We start from the raw sequence: 10247 nt of genomic DNA, 5'->3' as shown, positions 1-10247 counted from the left end.
TTTATGGCAACAGTTTGAAAAGTGAACCGACATTTATCCGTCCGACGCAAAATGCCAAAACGAAACTAATAGTCCTTTGGGATTCAAATCCCTTTGGACTAAAAAACTGAAGCTTTTGGATTTTTTTAATTACGCCCAAAGAAGAGTTTTTTAACATTTTGTGTGTTACCTTTACTTATTAAATATCATGTTCTTCGCACTTAAAACATAAAATTCAATTCAACAGCAATATCGCAAAATATTTAAAAGAGAATTTTCGATGTACGCTCTTGCATGATGGAGATTAAAATGGTTTTTTTTCGGTACAATGTTGCCATTGCTCGCTTTGAAATCGTTGAGTTGGCTAAGCAAAAAGTCTTTAATGTTTGACAAGTTGTTTGACTGTTGCAAGAATTAGGATATTTTACTTATTTTAAAAGCAATTACTTCCAACATTTTACAACTGACAGGATAATATAGCTGCGTTCTGAAATAGTAATCAGAAAGTTTGTGTTGCCATAAATATTTTTATAATTTAATTCGCTTTGTGACAAAAGTTTTTGTCATGTTTCCACCTTGCGCGCACAGTTTGAAACATTCTGTTTTAATTCCATATTTAATATAAAGCATTTATAACATTTGGAAACTACTGTGAACCAAAAATTCTAAGAACTTCAAGTTAAATTTTTATTTTATTTGGAGTTGAAACTATAAAATTTATTTTATTAAAAAAAACCTGTATTGTTTTCGTACATAAAATTTTTTAATATTAAAATATTCATCAGATTTTTGGTTCAGTTAGAAGATTATAACCGTATAAAGAATTCCATCCAATTTCAAGTATGTACCATTAGCCATTTTTAAAATATCATGCGCGCAAAGTGGAAACATGACGAAACATTTTGTTCCAAAGCGGATTAAATTACAAAAACATTTGTGGCAACACAAACTTTCTGGTTACCAGTTCCCAAAGCAGCTATATTATGTAGTCAGCTTTAAAAAGTTGGAAATAATTGCTTTTAAAATAAATAAAATATCCCAATTCTTGCAACAGTCACATTTTCGAAGATCATGAGCAGTTTAAGGTGCATGACTCCCCTTAAGCGGCCGAGCGGTAAAGACGCTGAACACTGGTAGTTCGGTCCGAGGTTCGAATCCCGCGAACGGGCTGGCTGCATGGGCGTTTTCGTGATTTTCCCCATGTGTAACGTGTATACGAGCCAGTTTCCCTTAGAAAGTCCTCCACGAAGGCATCTCTCCCTTTAGGCATATAGCCCTTGTGTGCTTTGCCATAATTGAATAATCCAATCCAAAAAGGTATTTAGGTGAAAAATCTTTCTCGGCGTTTGTGGCAACAGAAGCAAAATATAGAAATATATTAATGCGCAGTGAAACTGCAGATAACATAGTAGATCATAAAGACTTTTGAAGTAGGAAATGGGAAACATGAGCAATACACTCGCCGCGACGCGAACCTGTACCTTTCGAATACTCAGAGAGCACCGTTACACCGGAAAAGCATACTGGAAAGAGGGAGAAAATACTTTATAACATCAAAAAACTACACTTCGAGAGTTTGTGGGAAAAGAAAACTCTGCATACACACTCCTGTTACTAAACATAATAGAATGGTAGCTGACAGCTAAAGCACGAGTTAAAGCTTGAGTAAATTTCATTAATTTTATGTTAAAATCTTTGTGTTGTTGGGACTATGCCTGGAACTAAGTATATCTCTTGGCAATTCCTTGATTAGATGTGTAAGCGACTAACACAAAACAGAACTTAAGAAGGGTGTAAAAGACCCTTGCATTCAGAACTCAAAATAATTTAACAGAACGCACTTCCGTGTTTATAAACCAGCCAGCATTTATGGCGTAACTCAGAATGATAGGATTTTATATAAAAAAATAAATCTTAAATTAGACAAAGGTTACACAGAAACAACTAACGCACAAATTGTCTCAAACCTATATCGGGTAATACAAGCACTATGGGCAAGAATAACGCAACGCCGAAGATAGATTGCCATCGTAGAACTGCCACTAGTAACGACGCCTTCAGCAGGCGGAACACGCTCGATTTAAACAGCCTAAAACCTTAATTAAGACACAATAACACGCCGAATAAGTACTAATTCAGAAGTCAAACAATAAAAATTAGCGTTAATTTTCAAAATTTTCACAGAACTAGTTTCGATGGTTTTACCGAACCACCATCTTCAGCTGCAAAACCGAAAATGAACAAGATAGGAAATAATGATTAGATAAGATAAGAAAGCCTGGACAAGAATAAGCAAGTAGTGAAACCAGAACTAAAACACAATTTCTTTAAAGGCCAAAGGCAAAGATGGATTGGAATTAGGATCGTTAACAAGAACAGAAAGATTTTTTTTTTGAATGTGAAATGCCTCTAGAAAATCCAGTTCTCCAATCGAAGATGCTTTTTGAATAATTTTGGCAGCAGAAAAATTGAAAGTGTGATTTTCGGACCAACAATGTTGAGCAACAGAAGACTTCTGTGTTTCCTTTTTTCTAACATATGCCTCATGTTCCTTGACGCTAAATTTCAATGCTCTCTTAGTTTGGCCAATGTAAATTAAACCACACTGGCAAGGAATCCTATAAATACCCCAATAATTCATATCCGGAATAGGGTCCTTGAGTATGGAACTCGGAATTTTATTGATGGAGAATAAACAACCCGAAAGTTAAATTTCTGCAAAATATGGGCAACTTTATAGCTAATTATTTTGAAAATTAACGCTGATTTTTGTTGTTTGACTTCTGAATTACCCTAAAACCTTCCTTTAATAGTACCTCTTTCTACCTCATTTGAATAGGCGCGAACTAAAAAATTAGCATTCTGGCAGGAAAACGGAAAGACAGAATGATAGAAAAGATATTTAACATAAAATAAGTGGTTAGATAAAATAAGTAAATTCCTACACTCTTTAGGTAAAGTGCCCATAACATATTCAACTACTTTAAATTTTATTTCATAATACATTTTTCTAACAATGGAATGAAATTTCTGGAAATAAACTTGTAGTCCTAAGGATTCCGTGAGTTAGCAAAGTGTGAAGGCCGAAGATAGATTGCCATCGTAGAACTGCACAATGTTTTGGAACAAACTGAACAATGTTTTGGATTACTAGTGAAGAATAACATTGAAACTTAACTTTTATTTCACGCTGCTTGGAAGTAGCGTGCATCGTATAAACAAAAATATTGTTGCGTGCGTAGAGTCTAGTAATATATTGGTTAATAAAAATTTATTTTATAGAACTTCAAAGTTCTGGAATTTTTCGTAGAAATACTAGTACGGGAATTCATAGTATCGCAGAATACAATCATCAGTTACGCATCAAACTATTAAGAACGTTAAACACAACGCAATGCAAAGGGCATCTAAAGATAAAGCTAATTCGGATATATCAGTTCACGCGGAACTAAACAACTCGCATCAACAGTAACTAAGCAACTGAGAGCAAATGCTTTCTCTTCGGCCTCGAATAGCTTTCAACCGGCTACCGAGATATTTATAATACTTTCCCCTTCTCCAAATTACTGGAAAATAATAAGAGGATAGAATTACGGTTACAGCTAACATAGTGGCCAATTACATTTATTCAATTTCAATACATATTACGGTGAAACAAGGACCGGAACTAAATGTTACTAAATGGTCGCTTTGGAGATTTCTCGCCAAATTTGGCGACAAAATAAGTCACCAAAACCGTTGTCAGCTTGGCAATATCTCACCAAATTACCAAAATACCCATTTACTCTGTAATTTAGCGAGATATATGACGATCAATATTTAAGTGTTAAATACAATTTCTCCATCATTCTTACTTTTTGGGCATAGCTTCTCTTTAGATTTCTCACATTAGAAAAGAAATACAACAATTTTACTTCTAATTCTACTAACATTACCTATCTCGATGCATAATTGGTAACAATATTGTGGAATGTCATTTATGTAAATGTTAAAGCATGTCTGAGCGCAAAGGAAAATTAAAATGTTCGCCTGAATGTAGGCATAAAATAGTATTACGACAAATCAAAAAATGCCTGTTGCGAAAATAGGATTTATTATCATATAGAATGTGATGTCATATAGAATCATAATAGTCTCGAAAAGCCATTTTGCGTTGAATCACGCTAAAATTTTGAATCACTTTTCAAAATGTTGCCATCAAATATTATGACCTGTAATATATATGTTACTGTGAAACACCAAAATCTGGAGAATGTCGACTTTCACCGGTGAATGTCAACATTCCCATAGTCGCTTGGCGTATGTCCGAAATATTTCCCAAATACTCTTACTGAACAATTTATTTCTGACTTACACCGGTGAATGTCGACATTCACCATGTACTAATGGTGAATGTTGAACATATAAGAATATTATATTTCTTTCTCCGTAATTCATTCGCGAAAAAACGCACTTGAGACTCAGAATAACAACTTAACAACATAAGAACTTAAAACACACAGTACGTTCAAAATGAGAAAGGAAAATAATAGAAGTTATAAACTTACCGAATTATGTGATTCAAATCTTATTCATTGCAACAACTTAAACTATTATGACACTTTGAATTGCACAAGAGGCCCTTGCTTTTAGAACTGCATTTATTTGTGGAACACTTCCTTTTGGAATGGCAGCGTGTACATAGACTCCTCTCTTTTCGACCTACACCAGAGCATATCTGCGATTGTCGACATACACCGGTGAGGGAAATATTCGATCTTTCACCGACGTATTTGGTGATTCTCCGGTGAAAGTCGACATTCTCCAATTTCGGTCTTTCACGGTAACATATATAAAGAAATTAAATAATAAAAAATATGCATGAATATATATATATGTTTACTGCATTATGAAAAAACGACGGTACCTAGAGCCATAAAATTTTGAACTACGTAAAGCTCCACCCAAACATGAGCACTTGGAAGTCCAAATTTTGGATTTCGAATTTGTTTTATTACATATTTTACATTGTGGAAAACATTAACGAATTGTTTATTAACATCTTAACTATTTCAATGCGACAATGGCAACACCGTACGGATAAAAAAAAACATCTTTATCTCCAACGCTTGAGATTGTCTATCAGAAATTCTAAAGGTACGATGTTTCAAAATATTCCGTGGTATTGGTCTTGAATTCAATTTTATTTGGCTTAAGTACAAAGTACATGATATTGAATAAAAAAAGGTAACACACAAATCGTTAAAAACGCCCCTTTGGGGTGTAAAATAAAATCTGGAAGCTTTCAGATTTTAGTTTTTTTGTAAGTATACCGTGCAGTGTCAGAAACATTTATGGTAGCGTGGATAATATCGACTATTAAGTGATGAAGATTATGTTTGTAAGCCTGTTTATGTATTCCTCGCATTGCAGAAAATTTTGAACTCAGGAAGTCTTCCACTCGAACATAAAGCACTTCGAAGCCTGAATTTATTTTACCAAAAGAAACATTTTATAGTTCTACAACATTTTACGGAAACACTAGTACAGCTCTTCTCAGCATCACAGAGCACAATCAGCAGTTACACTTCAAACTGTTAAAAATGTTAAACACAATGCAATGCAAAGGGCATGGAAAAGCGAAGCTCGCACGGGGATTCAACTTTATACCGAGAACAAAGAAAGTCCTGATTTATGTAGTTTTTCCCCAGGCACTGAGAAACCTCTTGTACCTTACATTTCTCGAAATTACTGCAAGACATATACGATTAAAGTTATGTATAAGGGCCGAATACAGTTACAGTTACCTGTAAATAATTTTATTTACTGTTTGGCTGCCCTCGTTTGTAAAAAGAGGGGTCCACTTCTTCTGAGCAATAGATGAAGTTTTCCAGGTGGGCTCAAGGGAGCCTTTAATTCTTACAATTTTTAAACTACATATAGCGATCAATTACAGTTATACAGTTACAGCACCAAATGCAGTTATACAGGGACCAGACCAAACGGTTGCTAGGAGGTCGGAGTTTTGGCGATTTGTAGCAAAATTATTCGCTAAAAGCGTCACCCTCTTGGCGATATCTCGTTAATTTAGCGAGACAGCCGTTTTACCTCAGTCTTAAATAGGCTTGGTCCTGTTTTTCTTGACGCCGTTTATGTTACATGATACAAAAGTTGTTACAGTACGTTCAGCACGAGATTCGGATGGGAATATTGTGCAGCCCAATCGACAGTGACTGCTGTGCCGATGGGCCAGGGTTCGAATCCCGTTGGAGGTATGGAAGTTTGTAAATGTATAGTCTCCATGCGGTATGGGGGCACTCTAAATATGCGACGAGCCGAAGGTCCTCTCGAGAGGCTTGTGGTAGGGAAAGAGTCCCTCGAACCCGTCCTCCCGGGGTACTCTCCATCGAAATTGGGGACGTAACTAGCAAAGTCGAACTGTCTCCTGTATGGTGCTCAAGGCTGTTCCCGACGACAGGCACAATCTTCCACTCCTTGCCAAAATGAATTTGATGGGCTTGTTCTGAAGCCACTGTCAGACAAGTGAGATAAGTCAACGTCTTCTTGTAAACCGCATGGCGTTTAAGATTTATATATGTCACTCGTTATTGCGTTTAAATCAATTGAGAAAACGTATGCTACTGCTATGGCAGAAATCCATATACCGTGAATCAAACGTATTTGTAGTCTAAAATAGCAGTGACCCTGCTTCATACATTCTTCATTTCCCAGTGCTTGGCTATTGTGAATTTCACATAAAATTGAACAAAGTAGCGAGATTTACAAGCTTATAACTGGAAAAACATAATTACGCGGCGTTATATGCAGCTACAGAACACCATTAATTTTCTTATTCATATTACACAAATTTCTGTTGCTAAATTATGCAATGCAAATGAACGTAGAGATTGTACAGAGTAATGAAAATTTGTCGGTGTTCACAAACTTGAGAAAGTTTACCAAATTGTAAATGGGAAGCAAACTCATAGTCTACAAATTACGATTACATATAACAACTAATATTATAATTACAAGTAGTATAATTATTACAGTACTTAGATTATGCAGTTTTAATGTTGCAAGTACACACACAGTGTAACGAATCCAAACTTTAGTTTCCTCCCAAAATGTTATTATGCATAGGTTCTTAGAATTCAGAAATAACTAAAAATAAAAGCATTACAGCCCACGACCGTAACTGTTATTTTGCGTATCAGTTATTTAAATACTTGGCATACTAACTTACACTTTTTATTTTCATATTCAAGGGGCGGGAATGGGAAAGAAATAGCGGTTGAAGATGTCAGGGCGTGGGCTTTCGTTTGAAAAATCGATGACAGGCAGTTGGTCACCTTCGGCAAGACCTTGAGTTAGAACTTGGAGTTAATTACGTTGGCACTCTCGTAACGCACGCACGTTTAGTATTCAAAATGGGTTGGGCCTAAGAGATCTTCAGTGAAAGTTTTGCTCCCGATTTCGTCCTTGAGACGTCCACATTATCATTCTCAGAGCACCCCTTCACCTTAACTTTTGGAGAGGGTTGACGGACTCTGGAGATTAGATGCAAAGCTTTATCTGAAACTTAAATATCGTGACTAGGAAAACGTTTACCGAGTTGCAGAAAACCCAAACTTCAGTGTGAATAGTAAATGTAATGCTACCATTAATCAACAAGATAAGAATCCTAATCTCGGAATATATGTAGCACTGAAAATGTGCATTTTTCAACTTCAAATTCCTTCTCGCCTGTTCCATTTCACTGCTAAAGCATGTTACTGAAGTATAAAATGTCAACTAAAAATTTCCAGCTTATTCTTAAGGGGGCTCATACACCTTAAACCCCTTATGAGCTTCAAATTATGTGACTGTTGCAAGAATTGAGATATTTTATCTATTTTAAAAGTAATTACCTCCAACGTTTTACAGCTGACTACATAAAATAGCTACTTTGGAAACTAGTAACCAGAAAGTTTGTGTTGCCACAAATATATTTGTAATTTAATCCTCTTTGCGACAAAAATTTTCGTCATTTTTCCACCTTGCGCGCATGATATTTTAAAAATGGCTAATGGTACATACATGAAATTGGATGGAATTTTTATACGGGCACTATTTTCTACCTGAACCAAAAATCTGATGAATATTTTAATATTAAAAAATTTTATGCGCGGAAACATTACAGATATTTTTAATAAAATACATTTTAAAAACTCAACTCCAAATAAAATAAAAATTTAACATGAAATTCTCAGTTTTTTTGGTTTACAGTAGTTTCCAAATGTTATAAAAGCTATATATAAACTATGGAATTAAAAAATGCAACAGATAATTTTAAACTGTGCGCGCAAGGTGGAAACATGACGAAAATTTTTGTCACAAAGTGAATTAAATTACAAAAATCTTTGTGGCAACACAAACTTTCTGATTACGTTTTCAGAAAGCAGCTATATTATGTAGTCAGCTGTAAAAAGTTGGTAGTAATTGCTTTTAAAATAAATAAGTTATCCCAATTCTTGCATCAGTCACCTATTCGAAGATCATAAGGGGATTAAGGTCCATGAGCCCCCTTAAAGGCTATAACTACCCGCGTTAGCTCGAATATAAGACGGGTTACATATAAGATGTGTCAAGAAAAGAAAATCTGATGTGGACATTCCATGACTTCCTTGTACAGTCTATTAAGTTATACACATTTTTTGCTGAACTTCAGTTACACATATTTCCTCGAATTATTCAAATTTAATCAACGGATCCCTGGAGGCAAGTTGAAAATGGCAAAAAAAACTTGCAAATTTTGAAATTAAAATTCGCGGTCAATTTTTGTCTTGGGGATTCAGACTTCCTTATTTTTACTTCTTCTTATCGGATATTAAAACTTTCCCAACTCTAAGTATAGGAAACGGTAAAAAGCTATATTTCGTTATTTGCACAAAATTAATTTTTTTAAATTCGACATTACTAAAACATGAATATTTTTGTTATCTGAAATAAATCTGTAACTGGAAGTGTATGAGTTTGAGCAATGATTGCGAAAATAAGGGCCGGGTAATGACTTTTAAGCAGGATAAGGGAGGTGGGATATACGTTTGGTATTCCCGATTGCAATATAAAAGGGAAGTACACAACTAGATGTTATAGTTGTCCCATATATAAAATTTCAGTGTTCTACGGCTAATCGTTTTTGAAGTATGTGAAGTTTTGAAGTATACGTCTGTACGTATGTGCGTACTTATGTATAAGTACGCACGTACGTACAGACGTCACGAAAAAAATCCATTCTACATTCTGTTTTGCAATAAACAGTTCTTTTTGCAGCCCCTGTGTAGAGGAAAAGGAACACTCAGGGTAAGGCGTCTTACCTGGACGATTTTCGCTTTTACATGATATACTAGCAGAGTCCCCGAGAGAAAATCCACGTATGTGCAGCCCCCGCAGACGATTCCGAGCTTTATACCTCGTCTAGTCAGCTTTTATTCGCTAGGATACTTTGCGACACAGGACACATTCCGGTTGCAGAATTGGCAGGATGAAACGATGATCATGCGTAGATATTGATCCGAAGTCAGACCCCTTGAGTGGACTGAATGGAGCCAAACCAGCGATGACGATCTCAGTTATATCGACCACGTAGCTCAGGACCACAGTTAAAGAAGCCGACACAGACAGTACCAATATGGTCTCTGCTGAGCCAGACCTAGCGATACTTGCAGTCCTGTAAAAACTGATTTCATACTCTCGGCCCAGAGGCTGTGTGGGTACAGATCCTAACCAGCAGGCAAGAGTGTTCTCACCGTCGACGCTGTATTTTTTTAAAAAAAATCTGGTTCGAATTTTAAAAAATCGCTTAGAGGTGCACTGGCTCTTGTGTAGATGTACCTATGTACCAAATTTTCGGAGGCCTGGGTCTAGGAGACTTTTGGAAATTTTTATGTTTTTGAACTTTGTATGTTTATAGAAAATGTTACGTTTCGCAAAACGCAAACTTGACCATATCATTTTAAAGAGAATTTATTACTGAATTCAATACAAAACACAAAATTCAATTATTTGCAATACAAAAAAAGTTATATGTACTTTAATATAAATAAAAAACACAGTTATCAAATAAAAGGGAACTAATTGAGGCTATAATTGTTTCCTGGCATCATGTAATAACGAAAGAAGAGCTTAAAACTCTTGTCAGCTCAATGAAATGTCGATGTGAAGCTGTAATCGAAAATAAAGGGTACCCTACTAAGTACTGATAACTCCCTTCAATCATCACTATCTAATGTATATCGATAACTATT

Source organism: Stegodyphus dumicola, chromosome 10 (genome assembly GCF_044657685.1).
Source record: "Stegodyphus dumicola isolate Sdum_Otavi_A_Nest chromosome 10, ASM4465768v1".
NCBI lineage: Eukaryota > Metazoa > Arthropoda > Arachnida > Araneae > Eresidae > Stegodyphus > Stegodyphus dumicola.
The sequence above is the reverse complement of the archived record's forward strand: the minus strand, read 5'-3'. Positions refer to the sequence as shown.